General features: G+C 37.8%; 1 pseudogene; it reads left to right on the forward strand.

Moving 5' to 3' along the window:
• Positions 1-205: 205 nt before the first annotated feature.
• Positions 206-576, forward strand: LOC123934691 (annotated as a pseudogene).
• The last annotated feature ends 15901 nt before the right edge of the window (positions 577-16477 follow it).

Consider the following 16477-nt stretch of genomic DNA (forward strand, 5'->3'; position numbering starts at 1 on the left):
ACAAACAAACAAAAATAAACAAACCCACCTCAAACACAGACCAAAAAGAAGTTAGACCATGAAAGAAGAAGAGCATTTTGACTTGCAGAAATGGTGGGTGTGGTGGTTGTGGTGGTAACATCCATGTGCATGGATGTACATGTAACAGAGTGAAGTGCAAATAAGAAGTAAAAAAAAAAAGCTGTTTTTCTAAGAGCAGATGATGATGGCTTGTGTAGCCATTGACAAGGTTAGAATTTGAGATCTTTCTGGAAAGAAAAAGGAGCTGCTAAAACAGCTGGATGACCCAAAGTTGGAGTAGTACCAGCTGCATGTCACCAAACTGACGAGCATTATGGCATCCAAGTTATCCAAAGATTTGAGTTGTTTGCAAATCTATTGCCTGTATTCTCACCATTATTAATCAGACTCAGGAAGATGAAACTCAGAAAATTCTACAAGGGCAAGAAGTACAAGCTTCTGGATCTTCAGACCAAGAAAACACATGCCATGCAAGCATGGAAGAAGTTGAAGACCAAGAAGCAGCAGCAGAAGTAACAGTTGTACCCAGTGCAGAACTCTGTGGTCAAGCCCTAAGTATCATGGCATCAAGAAACACAAACAAACTGGGGGAAAAAAAGAAGTAAAAAATAAGTGAAATGGCACAGGAAACAAGGACAGAAAAAATTATTGTCCTTTTGTTTGTTATAGTTCTTCACTGTCTATAGTCTGTTCAGCCTAGAGATTTTCCTTGTAGGGAGGTTCTGTATTTCTCTATTCATCAGCGTTATGGGAATCAAAAGATTCCATGAAAGGTATTCTAATTGAACATCAAACCAAGACAGTGCTTGCTTTCCAAACTTGAAGAGAATATTTTAGATCCCTGTTTTACTTGGAAAGAAAGTGTGTATTTTCCATTTATGTAATAGGTTATGTAAATCATTTTAATTAAACTAAAAGTACCAGTTGAATACTGTGGCAGTGTTCCTTTAAAAAACGTTCTTGTGGAGTCAAAAAGAACCGGATAATTAAAATTCCTTGCAGAGTTTAGTTCTTTGACCTTTCATTAGTTTCAGCATTATAAATTGCCATTTGTTTGCAGCCTAATTTGATTATTAGCCCCTCTGAGCTAAAAGCACACATTCTAAAGAGGGGACTCTGCATGACTCATAATGTATGCTGCTACTGTATACCCAAGATGGAAAATTGAGGAGCAGATTGCCTTGCTCCTGTGTGTTCATGAGTTAGCCATACTAAAGTGGTTAAACAAAGGGAAAACAGTCCTCTCCAACATCTGCAGCTATGAATTTGACAAAAGAAACTCCAAAGCATGACTAGTTCATTCTAGAAGCAATTTTATGAGGTGTCATGGAGGGAGGAAGAGAAAGAAAGAATTTTGGTTCCTGTAGTGTGATCATTAAGAAAAAAAAATTGTTGTGTTGTATCACCTTTTGTCACCCTGCAGAGTGAAATAAGTGAATTACTTCCTGAAGGTATTTCAACAAATGCAGAAACTTAGAGCTGTGGACTACACTACATTCATTCTTTATCTCTCTGGGTAGATACCCTGGTCTCAACATTTTAATTAATTCCTTGATATTGCTACTAGGAGGCTTAGCAATTGTAATCAGGTTTCTTGCCAAAGCCAATGTCTGTAAAGCAACCCAACTTCTGTTTTTTTAAATAACCAAGCTAAATCAGAGTTGTGAGAAAGCAGAAAAACATGGCAATAAGAATATAGAATTGAAACACTCCCCAACCCCTGTTTTTGCCAAACATAAGCAGTTGAAATAGCTGCACCCATTGCCTCCATTACACTCCAGAAGGTCATTTGCAGCAAGCATAAGTCTTCAACTAGCCCAAGTTTGAGATCATGAAAGAGGATTAATTAAGTTAGAATTTATTTTGAAAAATGTAAGAAAACATAATAATAATCACAGTAATAACACAGTAGATTCTCTCAGTGAACTTCCACTTAATCAGCTTGCTAGGTTAATTGACACAGAGCAAAACCCAGTGACCAATGGCCAAAGCACACTAACTGCCTGTGTGTTTAGAAGTGTCTAGTTTGTCCAGATACTTCCACCATTTGTGTTGTACACTTAGTGAAAGTTAGTTGGTTTTGTTCCAAATCTATTTATACCAGTTGTATATAATGATGTGATTATATGATTTAATTAATTATTATGTAAACTGATGAAATATGAATTCAAAGTGAGTCGTTGCTTCATTGAAATCTAGATTAAATGCCTTTGAAAGGCTTAGAAAAGGCAGGGTGTTAAAAAAAAAGAATCCATCAAATTAGGTGTAGGTGAGAGAAAAATAAAAGATGGGGGAAATTATAATAATTAAGAGATTCTACATTCAGATTCTTTCATGTTTTCTTTTTTTTAAAAGAATTTTATTTATTTGACAGACAGAGATCACAAGTAGGCAGAGAGGCAGACAGAGAGAGAGGAGAAACCCAGCACCCTGCCCATCAAAGAGCTAGATAAGGGGCTTGATGCAGGGCTCTATCCCAGGACCCTGGGATCATGACCTGAGCCACAGACAGAGGCTTTAACCCACTGAATCACCCAGGTGCCCCTCTTTTTTATTTTATGGAAAATTCCAAACATATCTAAAATTAGAGTCAAATATAATTAGAATGATATTCTCATTATCCAACTTCAACAATTACCCATGCATGTCCATTCTTATTTCAGCTATACCCCACTCACTCCTACATCATAATTATTTCAAAATAAATCTCATATTTTGTCACTTTCTCTTATAAGTCTGTTTAAGTTTTTATTCTACTTTAAAGGAACTGAACTGGAGATTATTATGGATGTGGCTTGTGCACAAAACTCCAAAAGTTGACGCATACCTAAGGAAAAAGCTAGAGGACAGAAAAAAACAAAACAAAACAAAACAACAACAAAAAAAACATGGAATCTATATATTAGGTTCTAAAAGGGAGAGGTTATCCAGTAATCAATCTCTTACCAAAAATAGTTGTTAAGATATTTAAGCTATACAACATATTTTAATGATTGCTTCAATCACTTTGACTAACCAATGAACTATTGAATCTTACTGGTTGGATTATAAGGTTTTTATCATAAAAATGATATTGATGATGATATAATGTGATTGGCATGCTGAGAATGATTTAGATGTCAAAGTTAGCCTAAACCAATAACTGTGTAATGCCATGCTTTTCAGGCTTATTTCATTTGGTAAAAGAGAAACTCATGAATTCATGGTTTGTTTCATCTTGAAGGTCATGTTTTGAGAGCACCAAGGATGCCATATTAATTGAGTTGTTTGCCCAAGTCCAACTTCTTTTAACATAACCAGTCCTGTTCAGAAGAATGAAATACTTCAGTGACTTTTCATTCCACTCTCCTACCCCTAGACATGCCTGATTAGACATACCCCAAGATGGCAATCCATGAGTTAACACATTGCTCTGTCTCAAGAATTTGAAATAAGATAAATAGATATAGTTGGAAAATGGGTGAATGATTGATTTGAATGCTCTTTCAGCCAAATTGGGCCATATGAAAGCAGAGAAGGGAGTTGAGAGAGAGAGAGGAGTCAGAAAGATAGAGATGAGAGAGACTTTTTTAGAGACAGTGAAACAACCATGGTTTCTGATTTAACAGGTAAATTTCCAGTTCCTAGGGTCCTGACTGTGCTTTGTTGGTTGCCCTAGGATTTCCATCAGATTGTTTGTTGCAACCTTTTATTGATTTTTTTCTATTTAAGCTTGCTTGAATCAGTTCCTATGCCTTGAAAACAGTAGTCACTAACAGAGAAACCTCACTGTTTAAACCAAATGTAGTGCTAGGCTAGGATTTCTCATGGCAATCCTTAATGCATATGTGTATAGGTATATGTGCACTTTTGTGTATGAATATATATGTATGACTTTAATATCCACAAATATTTATGCTGTTTATAAAGCACCCATGTTTGTCCCAGCTTAAGATATTTCATTCACATATAAGCTTATACAAGAAGAAGGAATGAACTAGTGATAAATCCAGGCCTATGAAACAGGGCAAGGTTACACTATGTTATTTGGTTTTATTAGTATGATACTCCGTTGTTTTAAAGTTGCTTATGAGCATAAAAAAAGAGCATTTTCTGTTTTTATTCTATTTTATTTTCCAAGAACCAATTCCAGGTTGGTATCAGAAAATAATGTTTTCCCAAACATTCATGTTCAACTATTGTGTATATGTGACACTTACTACACATCAAGTGCTTTTGCATACTGAGTTTATTTAACTTTCTGGAAACTACTCTTTACACATGAGGAAATTGAAACTCAGAGAAATCAAATGTCTTGCCCAAAGTTGTATGGCTAGTGAGTGGAAGAATGAGGTATGCTTTCTATGGCAAGAATGGGTGTAGCACTGAGTGTGAGAGGAGAATGGAATACATAGCTTAAAATAAGGCTAAAAGGGGCATTCTTTGGTATTTTGGGCCATTAGTTAAGAATATTGCTTCTGAGCAAAATATCCTTTGTGTAAGACAGAACAAGGATGATCATAGCTCTGTGTTCAAATTGGAAGAACACACGTTGATTTGCTTGGGTTTAACTTGGGTTTAGGTTCATAAGTAAATTTGAATCTTTTCTGATTTGACCTTACCCTCTTTTTTATCTATCTTTGTTACTTGAAATATCTGCTTTGCTTTGCTCATGGAATGTCCTGAGTGCAAATGTCAGGGAATATTTTATATTGTGAATATGAATTATGTGGCAAAAATTCTGAAATTATATTCAGAAAGGCTGGTTGCAACATTTTGCATACAGCTTTACTCAAGTATACGTAGATCCAGCAGTAGTCAGATAAGTCTTTGCTTTTCTACATACTTTTCTGGAAGAAATGACTTCCCTTTACTGGAACTCAGTTTAGCCATTTGTAAATTGAGACATTTCTTCTAAATTATTTCTATAAATACTTCCTAACTTGATAATTTTGCTTTCTATAAAATACACTCTCCAAAAGCAAGAGCTTACTGAAACAGAATTATCTTTTTTCGTTTTCCTTTTATATAGTCACTTAATTGGATAGTAATGCATTTGCTAGAAGCTGGTGAATCTAATATTTGATGGATGCCAGCCTAGTTTGTACTGACATCTTATGTGGCTTCCCCTAGACATTACACAATCAGTCATGACTCTTCTATACAGCTTATCTGGCCCAGAGGTTAAGTGTGTTCATTTGCTTTTTATACACATATATTCCAACACTTCTAGCACTGGGAGTAAGCAAGAACAACAAAGAGGCTTAACATTCCATCTTTCTGTTTGTTCTTAGCAGAATCATTGTATTCTCTTGCAATTTCATGGGCACTGTATGGTTTTTACTGATTGACTGAAATGTATTTATTTTTGGAGTATGACAGAGAAATATCATTCTCCTTTAAAAAACTTGAGGTAGAGTCAAGATGGCGGGGAAGTAGGAGGAGGCACCGTTTCAACCTGTACCCTAAAGTGAGCTGATTACCTACCCAAGAACTCCGATCACCCATGAAATCAGCATGAGATCAGAATTATACATGTCTGGATCTCTACAGGAGCAGAAGATGTCCGTGGGCAGGTAAAGCAGAGTGGGAACATCGGACTGATATCGGAAGATAAACAAAAGGGGGAGGGAGCCACCAGAGACAACCAATTGGAAAGTAATACCCCAATACGAGAGTGTCCTGCGTTTGGGGACCAGCATTAACTTGGAGTCTGGTTGAAAGCACTCCAAGAAAGGAGCAAAGGATTGCGGGGGGAAATTGTGAGAATCGGGGTGGTTACGGACAGGGGCTTAAGTCCCCAGACCCAGGACAGCCTCACCTGGCACTGAGCCAAAGAGAGTGCAGCAGAGAAATTAGGTCCTGGTCCCTGAGCCACAAGCGCGCCTGAGCCGCCAGTGCACCCAAGAATGCGTGGGGTCTGGCTCCCGTGAGGGGCTGGGAGCCCCGAGGGGACGGGGATCCAGAGATGTGAGCGCCCCACACCCTCCCCGAGAGAGGTGCAGGCAGGCATTAGCCTGGCAAACTTAGACCCCCACCGAGGGATCAGACCCTGAGACACGAGCACCCCACACCCGCCCCTGGGAGAGGTGCTCACAGGCGCTAGCTGGGAGCTCTGGGACCCAGAAAACCAGGCACTTCCAGCCCGGGCCAGCAAAAAAATCTCAGTGTGCGATTGCTGCTTCGAAACTCTCTGCTTGTCTGGAGCTGCCTAGACAGCCACCGCTGCCATGGTTTTGGGTACAAGGAGGAGATCCTGCATCCCCAGGGACCATGACTCAGAACCTACTCTGCCAGCAGCTCTGTAGAGCATTCTGAGGCTTCTCTCTGAGAGGGAGGTCTGGGTGCAGTTTGCTCTCCTCTAAACCTCCAAAAACCATCAAAAGCTGTCAAGGTGAGAGAAAACAGATGAAAGAACATAAAAACCTCCAGAGAACAAAAGCCTGAAAAAAACGGTTTCCTCAGAGCCCAACCCCTTGAGAGGGGCGGGATGACTTAACTCAGGGAATATCATTGACTGAAAACCCACGTGGCAGGCCCCTCCCCCAGAAAACCAACCAGGAAGGAAGAAAAAAAAAAAAGACTACAAGAGAACAACCACCACTACTTCATAAATACAACTTTTATTTTTAACTCGTTACCACTATTCTGGTTCATTTCTTTTTATACATACAGATATTTTTTTAACCTATTTACCGTCACAGTGAGATGTCCAGTACATTAAATTCCTTAATAACCTTCTAACCTGAACTTTTTGATATATACACCCGTGTTTTTCTTTTGCTTTTCTATTTTTAAATTTTTTTTTAATTTTAGTTTAGTTTAGTCTAGTTTACTCTTTTTTATTTTTATTTTCTAATATTCATATAGGGTTAAACTTCAAGGTAATCCCCTTTCCCCAATCAATGCTATCCCTATAGGTAAACCAATTTTTTTTTTTTTAAAGATTTATTCACTTGACAGATAGAGATTACGAGTAGGCAGAGAGGCAGGCAGAGAGAGAGAGAGGAGGAAGCAGGCTCCCAGCCAAGCAGAGAGCCCGACGCGGGGCTCGATCCCAGGACCCTGGGATCATGACCTGAGCCGAAGGCAGAGGCTTTAACCCGCTGAGCCACCCAGGCGCCCGGTAAACCAATTTTGAATCCCCCTTTATTGTAGGAAAGTTGAGTCCTTTAACAAAGACATCAAGATACACCCAGAAAGAATCAAAATAACCTTCCTCGCCCACATGGAGAACTTATAACCACTCTCCCATCTTTTTCTTCTGCCAGTGTTTCTGCGTATTTGTGCTTGTCCTGAAAGTGTATAAATCTTATACTTGGGGTTCTTTTTAATGAGGTTCTTCCTTTTTTTGCTTATATATATATATTTTTTTCTCTTGTCATATACTTTTATCAGTATTTTTGTTTGTCTGTTTTTGTTTGTATACGTCATAAATCTTACCTTGGGGCCCATTTGGGCTGAGGCTTCTCTTTTATCTTCCCTTTTTCCTGTCTCTCTCTCTCTTTTTCTTTTTCTTTTCTTTTTTCTCTCATTTGGGTGGGGAATCCTGATTGCACAGAAGCGTTCCAGGGTGCACCTTGACTGTACCACAGTCAATACATCCAGCTACATCTGTTCAGTCATCTCTCACCAAAAGGACTAGGAGGAAGAATGCCCAACAGAAGAAAAATACAGAGGATGGACCTTCTGCAACAGAGCTAATGGCTATTGACGTAGACAATATGTTGGAAAAGGAATTCAGGCTAACAATTATCCAGGCAATAGCTAGGTTGGAAAAAGCCACGGATGACCAAGCGGAATTGATTAGGGCAGAACTGAAAGCCACCAGGGATGATGTTCAAAATGCTCTCAATGAGTTCCAATCTAATCTAAATTCTCTAAAAGCTAGGGTAACGGAGACAGAAGATAGAATTAGTGATCTGGAGGACAAACAGATAGAGAGAAAGGATCAGGAGGAAGCCTGGAACAAACAACTTAGAATCCATGAAACAGCATCAGGGAAATAAATGATGCCATGAAACGTTCCGACATCAGAATTATTGGAATCCCTGAAGAGGAAGAGAAAGAATGAAATCTAGAAAATATAGTGGAACAAGATCTCCATGAAAATTTTCCCAATCTCGCTAATGGAACCAGCATTCATATAATAGGGGCAGAATGGTTTCGCCCCAAGATGATAGATTCTCGAAAGTAGCCAAGACACCTAATAGTAAGAATAAAGAATTATAATTTTAGGCAGGCCCTCTTGAAGGCAGATAGGACAAAGAAGCTCCTTACTTACAGAGGAAAATCCATTAGAAAAACATCAGACCTGTCCACAGAAACCTAGCAGGCCATAGAAGGCTGGCAAGATATATTCAGGGTACTAAATGAGAAGAACATGCAGCGAATAATACTTTATCCAGCAAGACTGACATTCAAAATAGATGGAAAGATAAAAATTTTCCAAGACTGGCAAGGCTTAAAAGACTACGCGACCACCAAGCTGACACTGCAGGAAATATTAAGGGAGGTTCTATAAAAGAGAAAAAATCCTAAGAATATCATTGAACAGAAATATAGAAACAATCTACAGACAGAAAGACTTCAAAGGTAACATGATGTCAATAAAAACCTATCTCTCAATAATCACTCTCAAGGTGAATGGCCTAAATGCGCCCATAAAATGACACAGGGTTGCAGATTGGATAAAACGACAGGACCCATCCATATGCTGTCTACAAGAGACCCATTTTGAACCTAAGGATACACCCAGACTGAAAGTGAAGGGATGGAGAAGCATCTTTCATGCCAATGGGCCTCAAAAGAAGGCCGGAGTAGCAATTCTCATATCAGATAAATTAGATTTTAAACTAAGGACTGTAGTCAGAGATACAGAAGGACACTACATAATTCTTAAAGGTACTATCCACCAAGACGATCTAACAATTGTGAATATCTATGCCCCCAATATGGGAGCATCCAATTACGTAAGAAAACTATTAATCAAGATAAAGAGCCATATTGATATGAATACAATAATAGTAGGAGATCTTAATACGCTTCTCTCAGAATAGACAGATCATCGAAGCAGAAAATTAATAAAGAAATAAGAGCATTGAATGAAACATTGGACCAGATGGACCTCACAGATATATACAGAACATTCAACCCTAAAACAACAGAATACACATTCTCAGGTTCACATGGAACCTTCTCCACAATAGAACAACGTTCATGTACTAGAGGCAGAGATTTCCTCCCAAGATTTTAAATGCTCGGAAGTCCTCACGACACCTTATAGTTAGAACGAGAAATTGTGTTTCAAGAGAGACCCTCTTAAAAGCAGCTAGGACAAAAAAGCTCTTTATGTACAGAGGAAAGCCCATTAGAATAATGTCAGACCTTTCCACAGAGACCTGGCAAGCCAGAAAGGGCTGGCAAAATATATTCAGAGTACTAAATGAGAAGAACATGCAACCAAGAATACTCTATCCAGCAAGACTGACATTTAAAATGGGTAGAGAGATAGAGTTTCCAAGACCGGCAAGGCTGAAAAGACTATGCAACCACCAAGCTGACACTGCAGGAAATATTAAGGGGGGTCCTATAAGAGAGAAAAAATCCTAAGAATATCATTGAACAGAAATATAGAAAATATAGAAACAATCTATAGACAGAAGGACTTCAAAGGCAACACGATGTCAATAAAAACCACAGGGTTGCAGATTGGATAAAACGACAGGACCCATCCATATGTTGTCTACAAGAGACCCATTTTGAACCTAAAGATACACCCAGAGTGAAAGTGAAGGGATAGAGAAGCATCTTTCATGCCAATGGGCCTCAAAAGAATGCCATGGCAGCGATTCTCATATCAGATAAATTAGATTTTAAACTAAAGACTTAGAGATACAGAAGGACACTACATAATTCTTAAAGTGTCTATCCACCAAGATGATCTAACAATTGTAAATATCTATGCCCCCAATATGAGAGCAGCCAATTACATAAGAAAACTATTAATCAAGATAAACAGTCATATTGATATGAATACATTAATAGTAGGAGATCTTAATATGCCTCTCTCAGTAATACATCATCGAAGCAGAAAATCAATAAAGAAATATGAGCATTGAATGACACATTGGACCAGAAGGACCACATAGACATATACAGAACATTCCACCCTAAAACAACAGAATACTCATTCTTCTCAAGTGCACATGGAACCTTCTCCAGAATAGACCACATACTGGGTCACAAAGCAGGACTCAACCGATACCAAAAGACTGACATTATTCCCTGCATATTCTCAGATCACAGTGCTTTGAAACTGGAGCTCAATCACAAGGAAAAGTTCAGAAGGAACTCAAACACCTGGAAGCTAAAGACCACCTTGCTTAAGAATGCTTGGATCAACCAGGAGATCAAAGATGAACTTAAACAATTCATGGAAACCAATGAGAATGAAGACACTTCGGTCCAAAACCTATGGGATACAGCAAAGGCCGTTCTAAGGGGGAAATACATAGCCATCCAAGTCTCCCCCCAAAAAACGGAAAAATCCAGAATACACCAGCTGTCTCTACACCTTAAAGAACTGGAGAATCAACAACAAATCAAACCAACTCCACATGCAAGAAGGGAAATAATCAAGATTAGAGCAGAGATCAATGAGGTAGAAACCAGAGATACAGTAGAATGTATAAATGAAACTAGAAGCTGGTTTTTTGAAAGAATCAATAAGATCAATAAACCATTGGCCACACTAATTCAAAAGAAAAGACAGAAAGTCCAAATTATTAAAATTATGAATGAAAAGGGAGAGGTCACAACTAACACCAAGGAAATAGAAACAATCATCAGAAATTAGTACCAACAGTTATATGCCAATAAGCTAAGCAACCTTGATGAAATGGATGCATACCTGGAAAACTATAAACTCCCAAAATTGAACCAGGAAGAAATTGACAACCTGAATATACCAATATCTAGTAATGAGATTGACACAGTGATCAAAAGCCTCCCAAAAAACCAGAGCCCAGGACTTGATAGATTCCCTTGGGAATTCTACCAAACTTTCAAAGAAGAAATAACACCAATAGTCCTGAAGCTGTTTCAAAAAATTGAAGTGATGGAAAACTTCCAGACTCTTTTTATGAAGCCAGCATTACCCTGATCCCCAAACCAGGCAAGGACCCTACCAAAAAGGAGAATTTCAGACCAATATCACTGATGAATATGGATGCTAAGATTTCTCAACAAGATCCTAGCAAACATGATCCAACAGCACATTAAAAAGATTATCCACCATGACCAGGTGGGATTTATCCCTGGGTTACAAGGATGGTTCAACATTCGCAAATCAATCAATGTGATAGAACAAATCAATAAGAGAAGAGAGAAGAACCACATGGTCCTCTCAATGGATTCAGAAAAAGCATTTGAAAAAATCCAGCATCCGTTCCTGATGAAAACGCTTCAAAGTATAGGGATAGAGGGAACATTCCTGAACTTCATAAAATCTATCTATGAAAGACCCACAGCAAATATCATCCTCAATGGGAAAAAGCTTGCAGCCTTCCCGTTGAGATCAGGAACAAGACAAGGATGCCCACTCTCACCACTCTTGTTCAACATAGTATTAGAAGTTCTAGCAACAGCAATCAGACAACAAAGAGAAATCAAAGGTATCCAAATCGGCAAGGAAGAAGTCAAACTCTCTCTCTTCGCAGATGACATGATTCTTTATATGGAAAACCCCAAAGACTCCACCCCCAAACTATTAGAACTCATACAGCAATTCAGTAACGTGGCAGGATACAAAGTCAATGTACAGAAATCAGTGCCTTTCTTATACACTAACAATGAAAACAGAGAAAGGCAAATTAGAGAATCTATTCCACTTACTATAGCACCAAGAACCATAAGATACCTGGGCATAAACCTAACCAAAGAGGTAAAGGATCTGTACTCAAGGAACTACAGAACACTCATGAAAGAAATTGAAGAAGACACAAAAAGATGGAGGACCGTTCCATGCTCTTGGATCTGAAGAATAAACATTGTTAAAATGTCTATACTGCCTAGAGAAATCTATACTTTTAATGCTATTCCAATCAAAATTCCACTGGTATTTTTCAAAGAGCTGGAGCAAATGATCCTAAAATTTGTATGGAATCAGAAGAGACCCCGAATTGCTAAGGAAATGTTGAAAAACAAAAATAAAACTGGCGGCATCACGTTACCAGATTTCAAGCTTTACTACAAAGCTGTGATCACCAAGACAGCATGGTACTGGCATAAAAACAGACACAGAGACCAGTGGAACAGAGTAGAGAACTCAGATATGGACCTTCAACTCTATGGCCAAATAATCTTTGACAAAACAGGAAAAAAAATACAATGGAAATAAGACAGTCTCTTCAATTAATGGTGCTGGGAAAACTGGACAGCTATATGTAGAAGAATGAAACTCAACCATTCTCTTATACTGTACACAAAGATAAACTCGAAATCAGTAAAAGACCTCAACGTGAGACAGGAACCCATCAGAATCCTAGAGGAGAACATAGGCAGTAACCTCTTCGATATCAGCTACAGCAACTTCTTTCAAGATATGTCTCCAATGGTAAAGGAAACAAAAGCAAAAATGAACTTTTGGGACTTCATCAAGATCAAAAGCTTCTGCACAGAAAATGAAACAGTCACCAAAACAAAAAAGCAACTCAGGGAATGGGAGAAGATATTTGCAAATGACAGTACAGACAAAAGGTTTATATCCAGGATCTATAAAGAACTCCTCAAACTCAACACACACAGAACAGATAATCATATCAAAAAATGGGCAGAAGATATGACCAGACACTTCTCCAATGAAGACATACAAAGGGCTATCAGACACATGAAAAAATGTTCATCATCACTAGCTATCAGGGAGATTAAAAAAAAAAAAAAACTTGAGGTAATAGTCTGTTCAGTTTCTAAGGCTGCCCCTCATTCAAAAATATTAAGTATATTCATAACAGAGAATAATTATTGTCACTTAATGAAGGGAAGTTCTAAAAAATTCCACATGGACAACTTTCTTTTAATAAATACATCATGAATTGCCCCTCAACTCTATCTTAATTATTTAGTACAGAGCTTCCCAACAAATCCTTTCATTGTAGCTTTGTTCAGTCTTTGTCCTCACAAATCTACATTGAGTATTATGACAAAATTGAAGGAGAGGTTGTGGAAAGTCAGTCAGATGTGGGCATATTTTCTTGGAGCTTTTAGATAGCAATGACTCATTTTCTGAGTTCTGGGAAAAGTCAAAATAATAAGTTATTATTAATGATATCTTTATTCCACTTTTTAATAACTTTTGTGTTTTTTTGACATTCAAATTGATGTCCCTACTTCTGAAGCATTTTCTCTCTTTAACTCAAGTTGTCTATTCAACATGTTTTTCTTGAATAACATTTGATGTAGATTTCATTGCTCATTTATCTTATTTAACAGTACACATTTGGTTATTTTTATTACATGACATTAAAAGACCACATAGCTAAACTGAGTACCACTCATATTCTAGAAAAAGTTCAACTTTTTCTGAAACACCACCACCACGGGAAGTGTTCTGACTTCACCTTGGTATTGCTTTCTTGCTTTATACAGTTTTAGACATTTCTTTGCTGTCATTTTTTTCTTACAATAGAAAGCAGCTCAGAAATAATATTTCACTATCTACTACTCTGGCTACAGTCTCCCTTCACTTTTTAAGATAAGAATTTTGAATGAGGAACATGCTAATTTATTTGCCATGTGTATTTTTTCAAATGTTACTAAGAGATTGCAACCTACTGATCTTGTTAGGGATGATGATATTTGGGACATGTACGGATGTGCTATAGGTTACATTATTGACATTTTGTTTCACATGTTTATTCTAGTTATTGAGAACTTTAACATGTTGTGAAAGGGTAAGAGAGTCACCTGTGACTTCAGAATTATTCTAGTCTTTTCCAGCTTATATCACATTCTGGAAAATAGAAAAATGACAGAGGAGGAAATAGCAGAGTAAAGGAATAGGTGGTCTCCTCTACTTATGTCATCTAGAATTCTATGATAAAACAACATATTTTTTTTGGTGAAGAACTTATAAAGTGTAGACTATCAAGAATTATCAAGAATACACTATATATTAGAAAAATTAGAAATATATTTTAGAAGAAACGTTGTCCTTCAAACATCTGTAATAACACAGCTTGTTAGAAAGAACCAATGGTTTATCCACTTGGAACTGGATAGTCACTGACCAGTTGTTGGACTGAATTGACCAGTTATTTCCATCACTAAAGTTCGATAACACCTGGTTCTTCAGGGTGTCAGGATGAACACCTTTATATGTTTTTTTTTTTTCTTTTTTCTGACACTGGAAGATTTACCATTATATTCCTTGCTCCCATTTTTTTTCCAATTTTTGCTATAAGCAAAATACAGTGTTCAGTAATCACTGTAGTGTGGGCAAATCTTTTGATGTGTCTGAATGAAATAAGTGGAAATAGGCACTTCTAGGGCACAAAACTGCATGAAACAAAATGTTTGGGATTTTTTACTTTTTCCCAACTGAAATGACCTCAGCATTAAAATACAAACTTGGACACCAATCAAGTTTCTGCCATGGCACATCCCTAATTGTAACTCAGATATGAAGTCCCCAGACCCCTGAGTTCTCCATTAAAATGGCAAGCAATTCTTTGCCTCTCCCTGGCATGAATAAGACAATTTTATCACTTCTAGTGCCAAAGTTGATTCAATGGCTCATACAGATCCTAAGGTCCCTTGGCAAGAACAGTTTAGACAACACTTCAATAGGAAGTATAAGAACTGAATGGCCATCCCAGCCACATGGATAGTTCAGGAAGAAGAACTCAGATGTTTGTTTTTTCCTTTTCCTTGTGTACTCATTTAGTGATAGTCTCTGTTCTGAATCTATTATTCTCATCTACCAGATTAAATGGGTGTAAAAACTCTGGGTATACCCTGATCTCATAGCAAGTGGATAAATCATTGATATATGTGCACATCCCCTAAATTATTCCTACAGGCTATAAAATTACAATTGTGGGTGTGGGTATTTCTTTTATAGAGTTTTTTCTCCATGTGTGGCTGCAGTATTTTTTCTAAGCCATTTTGACCTCAACTTTCAGTCAAAGCAATTGGCTATTTTTCTGCCCAGTGAGAGGAACAGATTTTTCCATGTCTCTGCTGCTGTGGGACAGGAACTGGGTTAATTAGTTCTTCCCAAATTTATAGTTGGTGTAGTTCTATAATGATTTTGTCTTTATGTGTATAGAGATAGCCTATATCTCGTTTCTTTATGTTGTTTATTAGATCACAAACATCTAGGCTTTAAGACATTTGTCTTTTCTTTGAATCATGAATCCTACCTGTTAACTGTGAGTAAAAATATACCTGTTATTGGTTGTGTATTATAACAAACATAATTTTAGATGCGGTCTCATCTGAGCCTAACTACATTTAGATATACCTATGTACATTTGATTAGCTGGTAGGAATAATCCACAGGGTTCATTTACATGGGCTTAGTCACTTGGGTAGAAAAGGCCTAGGAGAAAGCAAAGAGGAGTTGTAGGAGGGATATGAGAAGAAGGAGGTGAAGAAATGGCAGGAAGAATCTTATAAGTGGGTGCCTGGTTGGGAAAAGATGAAATGGAGGGGAATGGATGGAGAAGATAATCCAGCATCTATCCTGTATCTGCCCCCTGATCTATTCCCAAAGGCTTCTGTCTGAACTTTTTGAATAGAGGCATTGCAGACACAATCAGAAAGATCTGTATTTACAATGAACTTTTAAGACACATGATATCTTATGCCATGGTCAGGCTTCAAGTAGCCTTAATGATTCAGTAAACAATGGACACAGAACTATGTAACCATGGAATAGTGAGAATTTCATATAGTAATAGGTAGACACTTGAGTGCTGATGTATGTGCTTTCCCAGGCCAAAATTATATAAAAAGCAAGAGGCTCAAGATATTTGACTCCCCTAACCTTATAGATCCTACCCTTTTGCATAGGACCCATGTACTACTGATTTTCTTGCATTTTCACATGGGCAGCAACAGAGAGCTCCATCATTTGTAATCATATCTGGTATATATTTCTTCCCATCTTGTTTGCTGGTTTGGTAATTCCACAAAGTGAAAGTAAATTGAATGCAGTTTATGTCATCATTGTCTTGAGTCCTTAATAGCTCAGCCATTGTTGTCAGGGGACCAACCATGACACAAAATGGAGGAAAAAGGCATCCTGTAGGGATACAGTGTGGCTTTAGCTCAATGAGGACTGAAGGAATTAGAGCATCTCTTTGGCACCTCTAAGGTATACAGTTTCAGAAGCAGCAGAAAACCATGGCATGGACATGGAAGCATGTCCATGGAAAGAAGCAGCAAGATCATGACAAGATGCTACCCTTGAGAA

The sequence above is a fragment of the Meles meles genome, chromosome X (genome assembly GCF_922984935.1).
Source record: "Meles meles chromosome X, mMelMel3.1 paternal haplotype, whole genome shotgun sequence".
Taxonomy (NCBI): domain Eukaryota; kingdom Metazoa; phylum Chordata; class Mammalia; order Carnivora; family Mustelidae; genus Meles; species Meles meles.